General features: G+C 37.0%; 1 protein-coding gene across 1 annotated transcript in view; it reads left to right on the top strand.

Annotated features, from left to right (window-relative positions):
- LOC113838584 (ephrin-B2-like) overlaps window positions 1–24,036 on the top strand; it is a 665,634-nt gene that overhangs the window by 256,239 nt on the left and 385,359 nt on the right. The gene's annotated exons all lie outside the window — the stretch shown is intronic.

Below are 24,036 nucleotides of genomic sequence, written 5' to 3'. Positions count from 1 at the left end.
GGGTAGCTGGCCCTGTACTCTTCTTTTTCTTGAGCCTTCCTCCTTGCTTCCAGATTTATCCTTCTGTGTATACTTTGTTCCTGATACCACAGCCTATCCTTTCTCCTGACTCACAATTGGATGAAAACCTCTTCATCAGAATATCAGCTGTTGTATTCAGGCAAAGAAGAACAGCTTCATAAAATTAAACTAATACATCAGAAAAAATTAACACATAGTTACTTCATTAAGCAAATTTTCTATAGCATAAAAGTAACACATTTTAAAATAAGGTTCTACAGAAACACATATTTACAATAAGGTCAGTATTTTGCTTTAACTTGCATACATGTATGTGATATTTTAGAATGCCATGAAGTATAAAGATGTGCATATTTACTCCACTTGGGAAGAGTGGACTATTCTGGATACTTCTCAGAAGAATCTCTGCCAAGTTGTGATGCTGGAGACCTATGAGAACCTCAATGATATAGGTAAGAGTATATTTTCCTTCCAATTTTAAAATAATGGGACAACTGTTCCTTGGTTATTGGTGTTCTTCTTTAATTTGATTGAGAAAGAAAATAATGTAATAAATAAATCAAAGTTATAAAGCTCACTGAGGACAGTAACATATTTTTTTGCACATTTGCCTATATTATTTCACAATAATACTGTATACATTTTATTGCCCTATATTTTAGGATACTCTTGGGAAGACAATATTATTGAAGAACATTGTGCAAGTTCAAAAAGGCATGACAGGTAATTTTCATTTACAAGCTCACAGAAATGTGTCTCTGAAGAAAATGAAATGTGTCCTGAAGTTTGAAACAGTAACAGCAGTGTATTTAAGCACAACTTAATTTGCATTGATGATTATTAAATTCTCACAAGAACATAGAACTCAATTTCAGGTAGTTTAACTGCATTTGGAAGGCAATATTTTAAGAAAGAAGACAAGGAAATAATGCATTGAGAGAAACTGCCACTTAAATCATTACACCACGAATGCTATGCTGTAGTACAGTAAATCCACTTATTTCATAGTACCTTTACTAAAGATAAAGAAATGATTGAATTGATAGTGATGTCTCCAAACGTCCATTAAGCAAATACTCCATAGAAAAGTTGGTTTTACTCATGTACTTGCTGTGACAGGAGCAATTATTGTCAAGAGTCAAGGGGCAGTTATTATAGGGAATGTGTAATCACAATAACATATATCTATAAGGAACAGAAAGTCAAAATGAATTAACTGAGGAGGTCTCTTCTTTGTAATCTTTACATTATTAATAATATCATATACTAGTCAGTATACAAGCAATTTCAGCAGAGATATGTAGAACATGTTATACCTCTCTTGCAGGATATTTAAAAGTCGTGTAGTAGTCCCTATTTTGAGCATACTTCATGAATTTGATTCAAGTTTACCAGGAATTTGTTTTCCATCGTCATTGATAATACACCAAGCTCACTCTGTAGAAAATTCCAGACTCTATGTCTGTGTAAATACTTCTGTTTGTTGTTGTTCTGTTTGTTGTAGTAGTATGACTCACAGAGAAGGAAAAGTTAATAATACAAAAAAGGATGATAAACTTCTGATTTTTTCTAGTTCTCCTCATTAAGTGAATAATCACCTGTAGAAAATGGTTCTGAAAATGAGAACCATGTAATAAAGGATTATATCTTCACAGCAATTTTCAAAGATACATGCAACCCTTAAAGAAGGGGAACAGAAGAATGTAAGCACAGTGATAATACTATAATATCTGATTCTTCTTTACAACTGAAATAAATTGTAATATTAATTTATACAGGTAACAAGATTCAACATTTTATTGAATATGTGAAAGCATTTACATATGACCCTTTTCCTGGCAGGCATGAAAGAAGGCAAACTGGAGAAAATTCTTCTGTATACACACAATGTGATAAAGCCTTTAAAAATAACAGTTATCTCCATTTCATGAAACAAAACACACTGGAGGGAAATCATATGAATGTAACCACTGTGGTAAAGCCTTTGCATATCACAGTTATCTTCTTATTCATCAAAGAAGACATAGAGGGGAGAAAACCTACAAATGTAATCAATGTGGTAAAGCCTTTTCTCATCACAGTACTCTTCAAATGCATAAAAACATACATACTGGAGAGAAACTATATGAAGGTAGTCAGTGTGGTAAAGCCTTTTCTCGTCACAGTCACATTCAAAGTCATAAAAGAACACATAGTGGAGAGAAACCCTATGAATGCAATCAGTGTGGGGTAAAGCCTTTTCTCACCACAGTACTCTTCAAAGGCATAAAAGAACACATACTGGAGAGAAACCCTATGAATGTAATCGGTGTGGGAAAACCTTTGCTCAGCACAGCACTTTTCAGATACATAAAAGGACACATACTGGAGAGAAACCCTATGAATGTAATCAGTGTGGTAAAGCCTTTTCTCGGAACAGTAGTCTTCAAATACATAAAAGGACACATAATGAATAGATACCATAGGAAAGTAACCAGTGTGGTGAATCTTTTTCACCACAGTAATTGACTGCATCAGAAATTAACTTATACTTGGTGATTATGGAAATTTCCAAGGCCAAATCACAAAAAAGGAGGGAAATGTACCAAAGAAATCATCAGGATGGAAGCTGACAATAAATGTCTTTAAAAGATGGTTGGCTAACCAAAACCACAAAAGTGAGTTTATCTCCCATATGATAATAGGGATCATTGGGAGCTCAAAAGTCCACATGTGACATGCACCCCTGCTTGATTTTATACCTCCTGGTAGGACAAATTAGGAACTTTCAGGCTCAAAGTCTGACTTGTCTGAATGGGCTCATATTCTGCTTCCCTGATACCTGCAAACATTCAGTTTGGAACTCTGAATGGTGGTGACTTGTTGGGAGCCATACAGGTTGGCATTAACCTTTAGGCCTAAACTTGGCCTGCCACAAGGTTATAGAACTTTCTTTTGATTATAAACGACTCCCAGAAGCATGAGCACCCAGAAGTAACAACATGATCGAGACATCAATCTATTGTTCCTAACACAGGTCCACTTACCTAAGCAACCCTCCCGCATCTCACCATTTACCTAGGTAACCCTCCTTCTCCCCACCACTCATGAACTTTTTACCCTGCCAACATCTTCTTTCTGTAGTTTTCTAACATCCTGCTTAAATGAACATCTTTATCTTGAGCTCTTCTCCCCCTCCAACTTTACCTCATAATACTGACTATATAGGCTAGCCTAGAAAAAATAAAATTTGCCACTTAATAAGAATCCTGTCTGTGGTCATTCTCTCTTGTCACTTGTCCCCATTCTCCTCCCTGGATATCTTGCTGTAGATTGCCGTTCCACAGGTGCAGACAACTACAGTGACTAGAGATCACATACGTTGTGGCAAGAAACTGTATTGAAGTCACTCTATGGATTAGTCCATATTATGTTTCCAAAGCTGTGGAGAATGGAAGAATTTTTAGGGAGATACCTTAAGTTTTGATGCTTGAGTATCAAATGCCACACAGGATTCTTTGGTTGTAACTGAGGACAAGCAGACATGTAGTGTATTTTGTTTCCACTCAGCTGTGATGGGTCAGCCCCCTTCACTTCTTCCACTCTTTATTTTTTGGCAACTCATGCTGTTGTCAATGACAGTACCCGAAGTCCCTACTGGGACTGTAATGCTTCTCAGTCCACACCAGCAATCACTGGTACCTGCCTGATTCACAGGAATAAGGTTGTTCTATGTGATATTTATGTCACCCCCATTGAGTAATATCTAGTGAAAGAGTAGACACCATGAAATTCTAAATTCCAAGTGAATTTCATTTGGGAAAAGACTGATTCCTCCAGATAAGATTCTATCCACTGTAGCAATATTTATGGCTTCTCTGAACATCTTGCTGGAGAGGCAGGACTTGAGGCTTTGTGTAGGCTTTCAGATGGAAAAACTTTTAATATATGGCTTACTTATATTTCTTAGCTGTGCATATCCCTTACCTTCCATCTAAACCTGTTATGAACCAAGGATGAATTACTTATGTCTACATCACTCTTCCAAATAGTATCAGGCAGGAATCATCTCCCTATTTTTCTATTAAAAACAGCATGTTCAATGCTGAAACAATAAATAATCAACAGAAATGCATTCAGCTGACTTTGTTCAAATATTTGCAAATACTTTATTCACACCTACTTAAAAGAATTAAGAAGGGGATAAATTGGGAAAGAAGAGGAAAGTGATTCAATATATTTTTTTAAAAATGGGTAAAAATAAATGTTATATAAAAATTTGGCTAAAAAGTGAGCTTAGCAATTAAGAGCACTGGGTATTGTTGCATTGGACATAGATTGTCCGTCCTACAGGACATCAACCTGGGGCAAGAGAGTCAGGTATAGGGAATGGGGACAAGAGGCGCAGAAAGAACGGCCACAAGACAGGATTCTGATCAAGTGGCAAACTTTACTTTTCTTAGGCTAGCGTATATAGTCATGATATGGAAAGGGGCTGAATGAGTTGTTTGTGCACCAGGTGTTGGTATAGGAAGCCACAAAAAGGATGTTTGGCAGGGTAAAGAGTTTATGAGTATGAGGTCCAGGAAGGGGTTGCCTAAGTGACTGAGCCTGTGGGTGGACGACTGAGTCAAGTTGTTTCCTTTCTTGAGCTGAGGTTCTAAGGAGCTGCTATGTAAAGGTTAACTATATGGCCTGCTAAGCATGGGCTAGGATCTCATGCCAAGCCCTGAGATTTGGCTCCCAAAAATAGATTACATATGTAGAAACAGTGGTTGCTAACCATCTCCTGCAACTTCTGTTCCAAGGCAACCTTTCCCTCTTATGGCCTCTTCAGATACTGCAAACATCCAAATGTGGACAAACACACATATACATAAAATTTAAAAATAAAATTCTGTACAGTAATATCATAGCCTTGAGATAGACATCAGGAATTACTTGTCAAAAGAATTCTTTCTGGTCCTCCATAGAAGCATATGTGGCCTTCCTCTGAGGAAACTTGCTCTGAAGGAAAGAAATAACTATCATTCACAGTGTGCATTTGTGTTTTCCCATTTTTTCTATTTGTGTTCTACGTGCTTTTATGTTTGAGGACTGTGGTACTGATATATCTTTTACATGTATCTCTAACAGTATACATTATAATGTACTATATTAAATCACACATTATAATATATTTATATATACATCATAACATATACTCTAAAAGATGGTTTTTCTCTGTAAATCTCCATCAGCCTAAATAGTTAGAGTTGCAATCTTCTATCCCTATTAAATTTTCCAAAGCATAACCTCATGCCAAAATAAAGGAGACTAACTGATGTCAGTTGTTAGTATTCAGCCATCTGTACTATTCTGTACTTGGATTTCTGACAGGATATGCCTTCAGCTTCAGGTATTAAGCGGGCCACCAGTGTATTTTCACTGTGTTCATTTTTAAAAGGGCCCTGCACATCTCCCATTCTGCTCTCCCTCTCTCCCTCCCTCTCTCTCTCTCTCTCTCTCTCTCTCTCTCTCTCTCTCTCTCTCTATCTCTATCCCTCTCACTCTCTCCCGCTTCCCTCTCTCCTATTGCTCCTGTCCCTGAAGCCTGGTCTCTCCCCTCCCTTTCCCCATGTTATCATCCCTTTTCCTAATAAAATACCTTCTGGTTGAACCCTGTCACAAGGAGTGTTTCTTAAATTCAAACAGCTTATGTGGAATGCAAACTCTTTGCCAGGATGGATCCTCTTTTAACATAAACTACCAGTGGATACATGCTGTTAATAAAGAAGTTATAACAAAACAAATTTGCCTTTCCTGTTGTAAAATACATATCCCACAGTGGTTCTCTAAAAAAATTGTTAATTTTGAACTTGCATTGAAAAGTTTTCATTTCCTCACTCTGAGGAATTGATTGCAATCAACCAACAATTGTAGAAAATAATGTGTTATCCACCTTATCCACAACAGACATTGTTTTCTTCATCATAGGGGAATGAAATGCATTTAGCACTCAGAGCTATTTCCTCCAAGGTTCAAACAGCAGACTGCTTTAAGCAAATATCTCACTTTCTGGTGAAACAGCCTTCCACTTCCAACCCATTTTCTCCTATTGTCATGTGAGGGAATTGGAGTTTTCAGGGAAAATGCTGGCCAATGATTTCTTTGAAGTTTTATTTTGACTGTAATCTTTTCATTCCTATTCAAAGGACAGTTTTATAATTACAGGTCTGTTTGGTGTCTCCTTTTATCAATTGTGCCATTAATTTTGTGTGGTTTCATTTATTATAATTTAATTATAATATAGTTTCTCTAAAAATGAGGAACCTTTACCTAATTTTGTATTCTGAGAATTTACTGCATGTGAGTTCTTTGGGATTTTGTTAGTCTGTGGACTTTCTTTGGGAAGACAGGTTTACTTTTCTCCCTTTGATCTTAGAGTCTTCCCTCTTTATTTCTTTGTATATCTGTGTTTTCATGTTTTCCCTTGCCATTATTGTTTATGATTTTGCTTGTTAATTGGTTTTTATGGTTAGTACATTGGTATTGGATTTTTAAAATACTCTCCTGTATTGTTTTCTTTCCCAGTTTGCTTCAATTCTTAAAATGACATAAGCAAGTGTCATCTGATGGAAACACAGCTGATGACTTGACCAGATCACAAGGGCTAGTTTCAGTGTCTGTGAGAGATTGTGTCACATAGTGATGGTTGTGGGAAGGTTCTTCCACTGAGAAGGACAATATCCCTAAGGAAGTTGCACTCTGCTGATTAAGAAAGCTGAGCCCGGAGGTGGTGGCTTTTTTAATCCCAAAACTTGGAAGGCAGAGGTACATGGAAACACAAAAATAAAGAAACACAGAATATATCATATAAAACTTAGAGAAAACATATGTACATGTACAGATTAAGATACATGGGACTGGGTTAATTATAGTTTAATTTTATCTGGGAGTAGTCACTTGCATAATAAACTGATTAACCCAAAAGTTCTAGCTATAAGGATTCATACCCAGCTGCTTTCCATGACCCAAAGGGAACCAAAAGATAGCAAGCCTGTCCTGAACCCCACAACATATTCCATATGCTCAAGAACACCCCTGTGACCATGCCCAAATAGGCATGGTCAGTGCCATAAGTGAGTCTGGTTGGATCTCTCACTACAATTCCTGTTTTATTCTAAAGAAAAAGATTTAGACTTGATACATAACTATATGCAAAGAGAGTAAATATCAAGTCTGCACTAAGAGAGAGAAAAGTAAGAACACAAACCCTTAAGACCTATTGCCAGTGAAGTAACAAGAGCAAATAGCAAGAAGTATATACCCAGTCAGTCCTAGGGTAAAGGGAAAACAGAGATTTCCATAGTGTTGCCCTAAAATGGAAATCTTAAGTCTTGTATCTAAAATTTCTATCTAGGAAGAGAGAACAATACTTGTTGACACCATGTCTGATTGTGGAGAAAAATACTGACAACGTCCTGTACCTAAGAATGAAGAAACCTTATTTTTCAAGAAATTTCCATTTATACAATATGTGAGAAAAAACTATGGAGTCTGTAATCTCATCTGTGCAGACATGGTGTGTAATAGTTCAGAGGGACAAATGAAGGGTAATCTCCCTTGTGATATAGCAGTGTTGTAGATACAGCATCCTGCACTGCCCAAATATAAGCCTGTATGACAATAAGACTAAATCCCAATTTATATAATAGAGTTGGGTTAATAATCTGCCATCACTGGCATCACAGGTTCATTATTAGTAAAATAATCCTTAGGGATACTCTCTCCCTAGATACACAGGGCAGGGTCTAGACCAAGCATCAAATGACATGACAGACTTTGAATATCCCCTGGCAGGCCTCACACACAGCAGGATGCAGTAGGAATTGAGATGATAACATGGGGCAGGGGGTGAGGAGAGGGAGAGCAAACTGTGACAGACATGTAAAATAAGCTTGTATACAATAAATAAAAAGGAAACTAATCCAGCGTAAGGATAGCCTAAAACATTACCTGGGAGGGAATTCAATGAGAAGTATGAGTATTTTATTACTTTCAATTCTCCAGCTGCAATTTATCTATAGTCCATAAACTGCACTGGAAATTTTTTTTAAATAACATTTAGAATCATTCTGATTTCAATGTTATGGAGGTATTCAATTCATTTCATAGAGGCTGGCATTCATTAGATAATGTGAGTCAGTGCTTAAATTATATTATCAACTATACGGATGAATATTCTCCAATTTTGTGTATATATGGTCTCTTGCACATTGTTTTCCTATCATTTATATATTTCATATATGTGTGCTTGTGTAACACAAACTCATGAAGAGGTGACGTTAATGTTAATTGATTCTTTTATGTGTAACTATATATATGAATATATATGACGATGCATGTATATAGATACGGATTCCTAACAATAATCATTTAGGAATAAATGATTTTATTATTTACTGCATTTCATCCTAGAAAAAAATACCATAATGGCTATTCCTTGTCATTTGCCTACTGGAAGACATAAACAACTATATCTATTTACCAAATCGAGCGTACTGATGAATGAGGAGAGAAACAAGTCCATCTAAGCATCAGTTATTTAGTTCATGAATACATTTACATTACTTACAGTAATATAACTGAGGTGCAACTCACAGGAGTACCTTACTGAAACATCTGTATACAATTCATGATGGTACACAAATCTGGCAACCTTGGAACACCTTGCCCCATTTGATGGCATCTAGTCAAGCTAGCATCCTCTTCCCAGCAATGTTACCACTTATGTAACTATGTAGAGATGTCTTGTGACTGTTTCAACTTTCAGAAGCTTTATTGCAGAAGAGCTTGGCCCTCAACAATTCACATTCATGAAAGAATACACACTTGACAGAAAACTTACCATTGTAATATATGTGGGAAATCCTTTACTAAAAGATCAAAAGTTAAAAATAATCAAAGAATACATACTAAACAGAAACTTTGCAATTGAAGTGCATGTGTCAAGTCCTTTATAAAAGCTCAACACTTCAAGTTAATCAAAGAATAGATAACAGAGGAAATGTCAATATATAAACAAATTGTGGCAAGTTCTGTGTCCATGATTCACCTCTCCCAAGCCACTACACACACATAGAAATCAGAATACTTAAAATTTTAATGATTATGTTATGTTCTAGGACATGTTCCCATGTATCATCTCTGCAAAGTCTCTCTACAACCATACAGAAGAGAAAACTTATAAATTTGAAGTATGTGGGAAAAACCTCTCTTAGGTTCTTCAATCTTAACTATCATTACAGAAACCACATGAGAAAAACACTCACAATGTTAAAATGTGGCAAGTTTATTGGAGTGCTCAAGTTGCCAAAACTAATACAGCATCAGTAATGGAATAAAACCTAAAAATCATACAGAATGTAAAAAATTCTTTTAAAGAAGTTCTTTCTCCACATCCTGTCCAGCATAGACTGTCATTGATGTTATTGATTTTAGTCATTCTGATTGCAGTAAGATGGTATCTCAGAGTGGTTTAGAGATTCATTTCCCTGATGGCTAAGGATGTTGAGCACTTTCTCAACTTTCTTTCATCCATTTTAGAATCCTCTTTTGAGAATTCTCTATTTAATTCTGCCTCTACATTTAATCGCATTCTTTTGTGTTTTGGTGGCTAGCTTATTGTGTTCATTGAATATTTTGGAGATCAGCCCTCTGTCAGATGTGGGGTTGGTGATCTTTTCCCATTCTGTGGGTTGGAAGTTTACCTTGCTGTCTGTGTTCTTTGCCTTACAGAAGCTTCTAAGTGGTCCTATTTATTAATTGTCAATCTCAACATTTGTGCTACTGGTGTTATGTTGAGAAAGTGGTCTCCTGTACCAATTTGTTTAAGGGTAACACCTGCATTCTCTTCTAGTTGGTTCAGTGTGGCTGAATTTATGTTGAGGTACTTGATCCATTGGGAATTAAGTTTTGTGCTTGATGATAGCTATGGATCAATTTGCAATCTTGTACATGTCAGAATCCAGTTATGCCAACACAATTTGTTGAAGATGCTTTCCTTTTTCCATTGTATAACTTTAGCTTCCTTCTCAAAAATCAGCTGTCCATAGGTGTGTGGTTTAATATCAGGGTTTTCAATTAGATTCCATTGGTCTATTTTTGTGGCAATAACAAGCTGTTTTCAGGACTATGGCTCTGTAACAGAGCTTGAAGTCAGGGATGGTGATGCCTTCAGAAATTCCTTTATTGTACAGGGTTGTTTTGGCTATTCTGGTTTTTTGTTTTTACATAAGAAGTTGGGTACTGTTCTTTCAAGATCTATGAAGAATTGTGTTGGGATTTTAATGAGAATTGTAGTGAATCTGTAGATTGCTTTTGGCAAGATTGCCATTTCTACTATATTGACCCTACCTATCCAAGAGCATGGGAGATCTTTCCATTTCCTTGTATATACTTTAATTGCATTCTTTACAGACTGAAAGTTCTTCCTATAAAGGTCTTTATCATTTTTGGTTAGTGTTACCCCAAGAAATTTTATGCTATTAGTTGCTATTGTAAAGGGTGATGTTTCTCTGATTTCGTTCTCAGCATATTTATCATGTGTATATAGTAGGGCTACTGATTTTTTTGAATTAATCCTGCAACTTTGCTAAAGGTGCTTATCAGCTGTAGTAGAGGAACAGTCCTAATTGCTAGTGGGAGTGCAAACTTGCACAACCAGTTTGGAAATCAGTATACAACTCTGAGATACCATCTTACTCCTGTCAGAATGACTAAAATCCAAAACATCAATGCCAGTTTATGCTGGAGAGGATGTGGAGAAAGGGGAACACTCCTCCACTGCTGGTGGGTGTCCCAACATTTCACTGATTTTGGAAATCAGTATGGCGACTCCTCAAGAAAATGAGAATGAGTCTATCACAAGATCCAGCAATTCCACTCTTAGGCATATACCCAAAAGAAGCACATTCATACAACAAGGACAGCTGTTCAGTGATGTTCATAGCAACACTATTTGTAATAGCCAGAAACTGGAAGCAGCATAGATGCCCCTCACCCAAGGAATGGATAGAGAAAATGTGGTATATTTACACAATGGAGTACTACTCAACAGAAAAAACAACAACAATGGAATCTTGAAATTTGCAGGAAAACAGATTGAACTAGAAGAAACCACTCTGAGCAAGGTAACCAAATCATAAAAAGACAAACATGATATGTACTCACACATATGTGGATTTTACACATACAGTGAAGGATTACCAGCCTACAATTCAAACTGCCAGAGAAGCTAGTAAACAAGGAGGTTCCCATGGAGAAGGGGAAAGGTTCAAGATCCCCTGAGCAAATTGAGAGCACAGGAGGGGGGGTGATAGGAGAATGAGAAGAGGAGAAGAGGAGGGATGCAGAGGAAAATAGGGAACAGAAAGGTTGAGTCACGGTAAGAATAGAAGAAAACAAGACTGGAGATAGTGTAATAGAGGGATATATTTTAGGTTTACAGAAAAATCGGGAACTAGGGAAATGTCTGGAGATCTACAAAGATGACACCAGCTAACAATGTAAGTAACAGAAGAGAGGCTACCTTAAATGTCTTCCCCTGATAATGAGATTGATGATTGACTTATATGCCACCCAATCGCCATCATCTAGCAGCTGGTTTAAGTAGAAGCAGACACCCATAACTTATGAATGAACTGAATTGGAATCCAGATGCAGAGAAGGATGAATGAAGAGCAAAGGGGTCCATACCAGGCTGGTGAAACCCACAGAAACAAATGACCTGAAGATCAAGGAGTTCCCCAGACTGATAGCTCATATACCAGCATGGGACTGATCCAGAACCAAGGAAAAGGGATTTCATTGAGGAAACCTCGGAAACCTAAAAGACCTCCTGTAGTAGTTCAGTACTTATCCATAGTGTAGGTGTGCCTATTTCCACATAGAGGAATACTCCCTGAGCCAAGACACATGGGGGTGGGCATAGGCCCTATACCAAAGGATATGATAGACTCTGATGTCACTCTTTGGAAGGCCACACCCTCCAGGGGGAGCAGAAAGGATATGTGATAGGGTTTTAGTTGGGGGAGGTGGTAGGGGAGAACAGAAGGCTGAAGGGAACTGCGATTGTCACATAAAACAATCTCATTTCTAATTCAAATAAAAAAGTCTGAAAGAAAAAAGAGAATAATTGTCAGGTAAGAATGGCATTTCCTATGTCCAGTCCATTTATATTTGGCGAATTTGGAGAAAGTTTTGTATTATCTATACTTAGTCCAATGTTTTATACCCAAACCATTTTTTGTCATAACTTGTATTACCATCCTAAACATTGGCCATTTAGGGTTTTTATTAAACCAGAGTGATTATTCCACAACAGGAATAAAAAATGCAAAATTCAAAAAAAAATCCTATAATGGCTCCCTCTAATATGGTATCTCTTTTCTTACACTCTTCTATTCTTCCCCTGACTCAATCTTACTTCTCTGTAATGTTCTCCTCTCCCCTCCTCTTCTCACATTCCTATTTCATAACTCCATCCCCCCTTCCCCCAAGCTCCTAACTATCTCAGGAGATCTTGTCCCTTTCCCATTCCCTGGAGGATGATGTAAGGCGCTCTTTGGGTCCTCCTTTTTTTCCTACCTTTCCTACCTTTCCTGGTGATGTGGTTTGTTCGGTGGCCATATGGCTCCATATCTAAAATCACTATATGAATGAGTACAAAGCATGTTTGACGATAGTTTCTTGTAGTTCCATCCATTTGTTTGTGAATTTCAAGTTTCCATTGTTTTTATTCTCTGCTGAGTAGTATTCCATTTTGTGAATGTACCACATTTTCTTTATCCATTCCTCAGTGTGTGTGTGTGGGGAGGGCATCTAGGTTGCGTATGAATGTTCATCTTTTAGGTATTTGCCTAAGAGTGGAAATGTAGACTGAGTCCCATTTTCCTGAGGAATTGCCATATTGATTTCCAAAGTGGCTTTGTGTGTTTGCACTCCCACCAGCATTAGAAGAGTGTTCACCTTTCTCCACATCCCATCCAGCATAACCTGTCATTGGTGGTTTTGATTTTAGCCATTCTGACAGAAACAAGATGGTATCTCAGTGTTGTATTCTTTTGCATTTCCCTCATGGGTAAGTGTATTAAGCACTTTCTCAAGTGTATTTTCATCATTCTAGATTCCTCTATTGAGAAGTCCCTAATTCTGTACCCCAATTTTAAAGTGGATTTTTTGGTGTTTTGGTGATGACCCTTTTGATTTCTTTGTATAATTTGGAAACCAGGCTTCTGTCAGATGTGGGGTTAGTGAATATCTTTTGCCATTCTTTGCCATTTTTTCTTGTTGCCTCTGTCCTTTGCCTTAAGCTTCTCAGTTTCAGGAGGTCCCATTTATTAATTGTAGATCTCAGTGTCTGTGCTACTGGTGTTATGTTCAGGAAGGGGTCATGTGTACCAATTGTTCTTGGGTACCTCCTACTTTTTCTTATAAGAGTTTCAGTGTGGCTGGATTTATGCTGAGGTCTTTGATACATTTGGACTTAAGTTTTGTGCATGGCAATAGATACTGACCAATCTTCAGTCTTCTACATGTCAGCATCTAGTATGCCAGAACAATTTGTTGAATATGCTTCCTTTTTCCATTGTATAATTTTAGCTTCATTGTCAAAATCAGGGGCTCATTGGTGTTTTCATCCATATAATTGTTTTCAGCATCATTCCATTTGTTTAACAGTTTTGAAATATTTTCTTTGGTGTTTTGTGATTGAGCATCAGTTGGGCTGTATTTACCTGAAACAAACTGAAGTATAAGGAGCTGATTACCCTTCGCAAGAAATCAGTCCTCTTCTGGTGAAAACTCTAGAGCATGGTGCTTCAGTTTTTTATTAGTTTTTTATCTGTGGCTCAACTGTCTGAAACAAGAGTTCAAGGGTCACATTGAGGGAATTTTGTGAAAATTGTGAAGTCTGTGTTTATTTAATTTTTATACACCTAGAATATAGGGAGATGGGAAACATTAGTCAACATTACCCCTTTCCTTTCCTTTGTTTTCTTTGGTCTTTTGAATAAATGTTGACTATCTTTTTCCTGCCTTATTTCTTGGCTTTTTCTCAAAAACCTATTTGATCTTTCAAATATATTTTACATATTTTTGATTGTTGTAACTTCTGACAAGTATAGACCTCATAAAATGTTAATCTGTGTATTGATTTTCTGTAATGCATAATGGTAACATAGGTATATTTATTTTCTTAGAATGATGCACCTTACCAATTCATCTTCATAAAATTTCTCTTTTCTGCAGGTTTTTTTAATTTGAATTATCAACAAGATCGTTTTACATGTCAATCCCAGGTCCCTCTTCATCCCCTCCTCCCCTACTACCCCCCAACTAAAACCCTATCTATCACATATCCTTTCTGCTCCCAAGGGAGTGTGAGGCCTTCAATAGGGGGTCATCAGAGTCTATCATATCCTTTGGGATAGGGCCTAGGCCCACCCCCATGTGGCTTGGCTCAGGGAATATCCCTCTATGTGGAATGGGCTCCCAAACTCCACACATATACTAGTGATAAGTACTGATCTACCTCCAGAGTCCCCATAGATTTCTGAGGCCTTCTTACTGACTTACATGCTCAGGGGATCTGGATCAATCCCATTGTGTTTTGCCAGGTATCCGTCTGGGGACCAAGAGCTCCCTGTTGTTGATGTCAGCTGTTTCTGTGAGTTTCACTAGCCTGGTCTGGACCACTTTGCTCATCACTCATCCTTCTCTGCAACTGGATTCCAGTTCAGTTCAGTGAGTAGTTGTGGGTGTATGATTCTACTTCCATCACCTGATGGATGAAAGCTATAGGATGGCATATAAGTTAGTCATCAATCTCATTATCAGGGGAGTGCATTTAATGTACCCTCTCCTCTGTTGCTTACATTGTTAGTTCATGTCATCTTCTACATCTCCAGAAATTTCCCTAGGGCCTGATTTCTTTTTAAACCTAAAATCTCTCCTTCTATTATGATATCTCCTTTCTTGTTTTCTTCTATTCTTCCCCCAACTCAAGCTTTCTGCTCCCTCATGTCCTCCTCACCTCTCCTCTTATTAAAAATCAGAGAAATTTCATCATTCCCAGTAAACACAAACAATATAAACTATCTTGTGGTGACTCTAACCAAACAAGTGAAACACCTATGTGACAAGAACATTAATTCTTTAAGAAGGAAAATGCAGATGTCATAAAATTGAAAGTTCTCCCATGCTCTTACATAGATGGGATCAACATAATAAAATGTCAATCTTCCCAAAAGGAATCTATAGATTCAATGCAATCCCCATCAAAATCCCAGCACAATTCTTCACATAACTTAATTGAACGTACTCAATTATCTGTAGATAAACAAAAAGATACAGGATAAGAAAAGCTGTCCTGTATAATAAAGGAACTTCCATAGGCATCCCAATCCCAGAATTCATGCACTACTATAGAACAATAATAATGAAAACAGCTTAGTATTGGCACAAAATATCACAGGTAGACCAAAAGGATTTAATCAAAGACCCTGATATTAATAAACACACCTATGAAAATCTGAGTTTTGATAAAGAAGAAAAATAATAAAATGGAAAAAAGGAAGTATCTTCAACAAAGGGTGTTGGCATTGCTGGATAAAGACATGAAGAATACTGCAGATAGTTCCATAGTCATTGCCATGCACAGAACATAAATTCAAATTGATCAAGACCTCAAAATGAAACCAGTCATATTGAACCACTTAGAAGAGAAAGTTGGAAGTATATGTGACTACATTGGCACAGGAGGCTACTTGATGAACATAACACCATTAACACAGACATTGAGACTGAGAATTAATAAATGGGAACTCCTGAAACTGAGAAGCTTCTGTAAGGCAAAGGATACATTTAACCAGACATTAGTGCAGCCTGCAAAATGGGAAAATATCTTCTGCAACTCCACTTCTGACAGAGGCCTGATCTCTAAAATATACAATGAACTCAAGAAAATAGCAACCCAAACACAAAATACTCCAATTAAAATGGGGTACAGGTCTAAATAGAGAATTCTCAACAGAGAAATGGCAAATGGTCAAAAGCCACTTAAGGAATTGCTCAACATCTTTAGGCATCTGGGCAATGAAGATCAAAACAACTCTGAGATACCACTTTAACTGTCAGAATTGCTAAAATAAAAAGAAAACACCAATGGCTGCTTATACTGGAGAGGATGTGGAAAAAAGTGAACACTCCTTCATTGCTGGTGGTAATGAAAACTTATACAGTGACTTGGAAATTAGTGACATAGTTTCTCAAAAATGGGAATGATTCTACCTGAAGATCCAACAATCCCAGTCTTAGTCATAAAAGCAAAGGGTGTTTACTGACACCACAAGTATATCAGTTCAAATGTGTTCATAGAAGCAATATTTGCAATAGTCAGAATCTGCAATACAAGTGAAATTGATGCCCTTCAGTCAAAGAATGGTTAAAGAAAATGTCTAAAATATAAACAATATAGTACTTCTGTGCATCAAAACAATAACAATTTGAAATTTTTAGGCAAATGGAGGAAACTAGAAGAAAGCATGGTGAAGTGAGGCAACCCAGGCACATAAGAGAAACATGATATGTACTCACTCATAAGTGTATGTTATATATAGGACCAAGAAAACCTTCCTACAATCTATGACCCCAGGGAAGCTAGGAATCAAGTAGGACTCTAAGAGAGACATACACTGATCCACTGAGAAGGGGAAATGAAGAAGATATCTTGAGTAATTTGGGATCATGAGGGGAGGGAGGATGGACCTAAGAGAAAAAGGAGGGGAGAAGCAGAAGGGAGAGGGGGAGGAGAATGTAAGTGACCAGGAAGATCAAGTTGGAGCAAGGGCAGTGAATGAGAACAAAGAAAGTGATACCTTGATAGAAGAAACCATTATAGGAGTAAAAAGAAAATAGACAATAGGAAAATTCTGAGTAATCTATAAGGATAACTTCAACTAGAATCTAAAATGTAGGTATGTTAAATGGCATTTCTTTGTATTAAGATTGATGTCTCCGTTAAAGTCCAACATATCCCCTTCATCCACTACCTGATGGAAAGAAAAGCATAAAGTCACAGGTAAGCACAGAGTCTTATTCCTTAATTCCATTTATGCAGACAGAGGAGTGATGAGCAACGGGGTCAAGATCATGTTGGAGAAACAAACAGAAACAATGACCTGAGCAAGTGAGAGCTCACAGACTCCAGAGTGACAGCTGGGGAACCGGCATAAGCAAAAGCAGGTTCCCCAGATGGGATTCAGGTTGGGGTGATTTGCATCTTTTGGGGCCACGAGAAGTAGAACCAGAATTTACCTTCATTGCATGAAATGGCTTTTTGCAGCCCTTTCAATATACAGGGTTACTTTTTCTACCTAGATATTGGAGGGAGGGCCTTGGTTCTGCAAAAATAATGTGAAAGACTTTGATGATGCCCCATTAGAGGCCTCACCTTCTCTGAAGAGTGAATGGGGGGTGGGATGGGGAAATGGTGGAGATATGGGTGGGAGAGGGAACAGAGATTGAAATGTAAAATATGAATGATTTTAATTTAAATTAAAAAAATAAAAATAACAACATGGCTGCTGATATTTAATTGCAGGAAATATTTAAGATAAGTCTGTTCAACTTACTGTTTTCTAAACTTAAAACAAATAGAGAAACAAGAAGAATATAAGAACATTAAAAAGCGACAAAGTCATGTCTATATTTTATGTCATTTTGGAGAGATTATGCAACAATGTGAATGCCATTTTTTATCTGTTCATGTCCACAATGTAGCTGTCACTGTAATGTTCTCTTTTGATACTCAACTCTGAGTGCAAAATGATGGGCTTGCTCCTTAATAAAACTTGATTGAAAGCTGTAGATTTGGGATCCCAACAATAGGTGAACTATAGGTTTCTGATGCCACAAATTACAGCAAATATATATTATCTCGATGAGAAGTAGAATGCCTCAGTCTCCTTTAGTCAAAGTAGGCTGAGAAGAAGGCCTGAGAACTCCTGCATGAGAAGAAAACAAAGATCCACTTGGATAGAGATTGAGGGTAGAGAGCATTCTATGAGAAAGGTCTAAAAGCTTTAGGTTAAATCATGTGATCTGGGGGACCAATAGACTTAAGATCTACATTTGAGTCACAATGAATTGAGGAGCAGATTGGAATCCACATATGTAGTTTTTAAATACATCCCACTCCCAGAGAGAGAGAGGTCTTGTGATCCACAAGTTAAAGGAGGTAAATCATCAGAATTACTAAAGAAATTAGAAATGGTTCATGCCTGCATAGAATATAGGAATAGCTCCCAGAATCCATTGTCAGAGGGATCTCTTAAGTTTATTCAGCTGTTTAGACATATGTATGAATGTTGGGGTCCACACCAGTTTTTCCACCATAAGGCAATGAAATTCAGGACTGGGTTCTACCCCAAAATCCTCAGCCCTGGTACAGTAAGATCCAGTGTTCTGGGTGTCAATTGTGGTGAATGGAATGACTGGTAACTCTAGTTAGCTGGGAACAAGGTGATGACCCTGAATCAGACGAAAATAAGGGCCTTTTGTGAGAAAAAGCTCATGTGATGATAATTCAGCACTAAAATGCAGCAGAATAGTGTCCCTTGGGTTTAAATAACACCATATTAGATAATATTGATGAGTCTATTTTCTAAAGAATACATAGAATTTATGAGACTGCTTTGTGCATTGAGGACTGTTAAATTTTTATGAAAGCAAGCATATTTGCAGTCATTTTTCATAGGGAAATGCATTCTTAAATTAAGGTTAAGGGAAGATAGTTGGAAGGACCAAGGGTAAATGAGCATATTCTTGGACCCTTTTGGTGAATTCCTACTTTCAATGATTTTGGAAAACCTAAAGAGCTTTGTAATGCCTTCAGAAAAGTGTATATATCCAATGTTCCCATGTTTACAAAAAGATGATGGGACATCTCCATTTTTTGATATGTTAATACTTCATCCTCATTGGTGAGATATATATAGGCCTATTATGAAGAAGGACAATTTCTTATCCTTTAATGGGTAGTTTTACAACAGAGACCTGCGTGGTTATAAGAAATCAGTGTGCTTTTGGACATAAGTCAATCTTTTAAGTCCATATTGTACAGAGAGGAAAAACTGAATGTAAACTGGGCAATGTAAATAGATGTTCTACATACGTTTGACAGAAATTTGTCAGGGTACCTTATAAAGGAGAGGAAGACCAATGTACTGCAGCAGATTCCAAGAGAACATTTAGGTTATAATAGACACATCTTCCAAATGTTCAATGCATGTAGACATGAGTCTCAGAATTTCTTTTAAGAAGATGCTGGCACTTGAAATGGAATTGTAGTTCCTGTGTGCTAGAAGGGGAGGTGAATAGCCACTGGGTCAATGGGAGTACATCTGTAGTATCCTAATAAAGAACATGAAATTATGGATCTACCTTGCTGTACAAGCTAATAAAAGGAATATGTGTCAGGTCACTTGAAACAAAGGGAAAGATGTGAGAGTACTTTTTAAAAAATTGTAACACTTTAAGCCCCCAGCTTTGTAGAGCATGATTTATTGATACACTCTGTTAGAGCGAGTGCATTAAGGGTCATACTGTGCTTATAGATAAGTAATTGGTCCCTTAAAGTAAGAAGACAATTTTTTCATGACCATCTCATAAAAGGAGGGTGACATGAGTTTCACTTTATTCAAAGTAACAATGTGGGACCAGCGTGGCCAAATGGAGAAGAACTGAATGGGGTCCTGGGTGAAGGGGCAATTTCCCCCTTTATCAATATGGCAGAAAGTGAGAATATTTTTAATAGAGAAAATCTGAGGCCAAATATAGGTCAGAATTAGCTACCATACTTGCCATTGATGAAGGACATACCTTTTGGCAAATGTTGAAATTCTTCCTGTGAAGTCTACAGTAAAGAAGGGTCGCATCACTGCTTCTTCATCTAGCAGTTCTTCACATGTTAGGATATCCATGACTTTTGGGAAATTTGGAAGAAAGCAAGTATCAACTTCAATGTTTTTTAACAGATGGTGCTCCTGTGCCAACGATACTGTCTCCTTAGTTTTGTGCTCAACAACCCAGATCAGTGTACAAATGGAAACTGCAATATTTCTTGTGACTGGATTGCTGGCCATGTCCTCCAATCATCCATATGCTCACTATTATTGGGTTCTGAGAACTCTATCTAGAGTGGATTCCAGTGGTGAGTACTTAAAACTAGGATGCACATTTACCATAGGAAGAATGTCTGAGACTTACCTTATGAGTCTGTGGAGATTGATGTAAACTACATTATAGCACACATAAAATACTCTTGAAAAAATCCTCAATGGAATTGTGTAAGGTAGATTAGAAGAAATCAAAGTACTAGACCATCTTGTAGTGTTACAAAGAGTTCCAAACCAAATTTTAAAGTGAGAAGGAAAAGGGAGTTATTTGCCTTACCATATTGCATAGCCAAACACATTATCTCTCGATCTGTGGTTCCAAATCTTCATTCAAATTCATAAGGTTCCTTTCCTTACATATCCCATATTAACCTTGTCATGCTCTAACCATTTATCAAAGAGGAAGAACAAAAATTTCTTTCTCTGTGGAATTCCCAAGTATAACATAAGCTACATGGTGTAGAACAAAGTGTGGATTCTCACTGTCTAGATTATTTACTACTGGATCCAATATGAGTACCAGGGTCTTTGAATGTCACATCAGTATAAGCAAGCATTTCAGTTGTTAATAACTCTGTCTTTCCAACACACCTTAGTAGTGAAAGGGGAAATTTAAGGCTGTGTATTTAGATCTTATGCATGGAGATTCACCATGGATATATAATACCAAATGTGGAGGTAATGCAAAGTCATATTAGGCAGAGAAGCATGTTTAATATCATCTTTGTCATTAAGAAAATCTCTGAGTTGCAGAAGGGCAAATTTACTAATTTAATTGTACCTTGTAGAGATATATAATTTCTAATGCAGGATTGTAATAGAAGAAAAGGACTGAGCTTCTCACTGACTCACATATACACAGAAGATTGCTTATTTTCAAAGAGGAATATATAGTGACACTTTGGTTGAGTGTGTTCTGTATCTCCTTTGGCAGAGTGGAAACTTCTGGAACCAGCCTGGGTAAGGGAATATTTCTGAATCTCCTTATTAAGAGGAGGAAACACCTTATACACATTATTTCAGTATGTAGAAATCCAATTCACCCTTGACAGTGGTGAAAATCCTAGGTTACCTTGGATAGTGAGAGAATATTTGGATTCTGCCTCATTAGCTTCCCATTATGCCCCCTAGATACAGATATGCATACCATGAGTCAAAACTTTGTGAGTCCAGAAAGAATTCAGAATTTTTTTCCTGAAGTACGACTGGTCTTCTGGCATGCTTCCACAAGACTTTCTTTGTCTCTACAATTGATAACATATTTTCAAGTATATTTGCTAGGTTCTATGCAAATGAATCCATGTCTATATTTTATTCTTTGCTATATATTCATGGATGTAGTGTGGTCCCATCTCTTACAGGTGTCGAAGTTGCTGATTTTCTCAGCTGGAGAGGCTTTCATGTGCAAGACACGTGACCATATTCAGAAAGATCAAGTAGAGTTCTAGGGGTAACTCTGAAATGTCTTTGAAAACATGATGGCTTACGAAACTCACTTGCCAATAGAAAACTTTTTGTAGTTTTCAACTAGCAGATAATTTTGCCTCAAACCACCTTAGAAGATATTGAATACAGCAAGCACACTGATTTGCAAAGTTGCATTATAATCTTTCTAATCTATCCTGTTGTGTAGAAATACCCATTTTTTTCTACAGCGGAAGAAGCATGAGGCCCCCTTGACTTTAGTCCCTGTTACTGATTAGTAAAATGGTTTATACCCAATTGTACAAATGAACAAATGTGAGTGCCATGGAAGAGAAAAATAAAAGTTTAAATCCCATTGGTATGATGGACAAAAGTCAAAAGCAGTCTTTTGTCTATGAACTATGTCTTATGCCTGATCTAAAAGTGAAAAGGTGAGGAGTAATAATGGAAGAATGGGAGTACTAGACACCTTCTATGAAAGAATAACTGTGAGACGCTCTTAAACATAAGTGAATGTCAGAATCCGCTTGGTCAATGGGCGCATAAATCATACTTCCCTGACTTAAAAGGGATTAGCAGTAGAAGAATATCCCAACATATATAACCAGGATTTTAAACACTTCTTCAGATGTGAGCATTTCCATATATTGTCTTGAATCTGGGAAAGACCAGCTAGCATTCAAATGCTGTTTGTAACACCATGAATGATGCAGGCTGAGAAGTTTGCTTCATCTATTTTCAGTCAGCCCTTTAGATCTACATATTAATGGCAGAATTCTCATTTCTGATGACTGGCTAAAAGATAGAAGACATAAATTCTTGACTTTGTTTGCAAATATTACCTTCTGGTTTATCTAGGCTAGAGATTATTCAGAGAGGAAGTCTTTCATAGTTGAACATCTCTAACTTTAAATATCAGACTACAAGAATCATAAAACAAAGGTCCAAAGGACCACTACTTAGTTAGAGAACATGTTGTGCATAGTACATAAGACACGGAATATCCCATAATCCCTCAGAAAAAAATGTCTCAGTCAGTATTATTCATACTAGACTGTTCCTGGAAATCAATGTCAGATTCAAAAGATTCTTTTATAATGGAACAGCAGTTCTCAAGTATGAGCCAAAATTATCAGAAGGATGACTTGTCATATTTCCTCAATGTCAGCTGTTTACATTCTAGCTTATTAGAGCTGGAATTCTGTAGTTATGTAATAACCAAGAAACATTTTTATAGCTAGGGGTCTGTGCACTCTTTGCCCATGGAAGAAATGATTGATGCTCACTTTGTTATAGGTGGAAAAATGAAGAATATAGGTATATAGGATTTCTGAGGAGTTGACCCGTGTGCATCAGACACACTCTTTCAAAAAAGTGGAAATTATCCTCCCTTGGCCACATAGGGAAAGTCTGATACATTTTCAGAAGACATTTGCATACCGCATAAAATTAAGTACAGTATACCCTAGAACATTCTCCTCAGATTCCAAATCTTCCCTGTGATTTTGTATGTTCATATCTAGAATGGGATCTGCAAGAGATATGTCACTACTCTTAGGATTCTTGAAAATTTTGTTTCTGTTTCCAAATAAATTGCATAGTTACATTTGTGTTCAGTCAATCTAACAGATCTCGGCTTCAATGGTCAGAACACAGTTTGTACAGATTGAATTGAAAGAAGTAGATAGATTCCAGACTCTTCTTGCTCTCTTTGTTCTCTATCACCTGCCACTATAGTGAACAATGTTTTTTCAGTAAGTAGACAAATCAATGTGCCCATACTCAGAAAAGGGAAATATGAGAGCTCCTTGAGTCAATCGGAGAAGTTCTAAATCCTGTCTTTCATAGGGTGAATAAAAGTCATGCAAAATTTGGGAAGGCAGAGTATTTCCAATGGTGGTGTTGTAAGTGTGAATGCCATAATTTACCTTTTAAGCAAGAGCACGATCCAGGAAAATTCTTGTCATATTTGAATTCTTCTTTAAAGTATAGAAAACGTCTGTCTCTGGCAACTCCACTGAAGGCATGAGCAAAATCTTCACATTTTTCTCAGAGTTTGGATGTAAATTCCTGGGCCTACATTCTCAAACTTATAAACAACTTGAAAGATGTTATCACAAACAACAGGAAATCCCCAAATTTGGTGAAAACTTTTCAGTAAATGACCTGGTTTTCAAGCTAGCTTTTCTATATTTCTGTCATCAAATTAGTGTTTCCCTAATTTACCTTGGAAAAGGGTATACATAAGGGCTACTAAGCACAGAGGGAGAAGGTCTCATTCACTGTTAGTTTTCCTTGTAAACAATATAGAATGAGGATTAGCATGAATGCAAATAAGACGTTAAATCATTATTTTAGTGATAGGGTTTACTTATTCACCATTTAATATTTA

This window comes from Cricetulus griseus, unplaced genomic scaffold, assembly GCF_003668045.3.
Source record: "Cricetulus griseus strain 17A/GY unplaced genomic scaffold, alternate assembly CriGri-PICRH-1.0 unplaced_scaffold_1, whole genome shotgun sequence".
NCBI lineage: Eukaryota > Metazoa > Chordata > Mammalia > Rodentia > Cricetidae > Cricetulus > Cricetulus griseus.
This window is presented reverse-complemented; position numbering and strand designations above follow the sequence as displayed.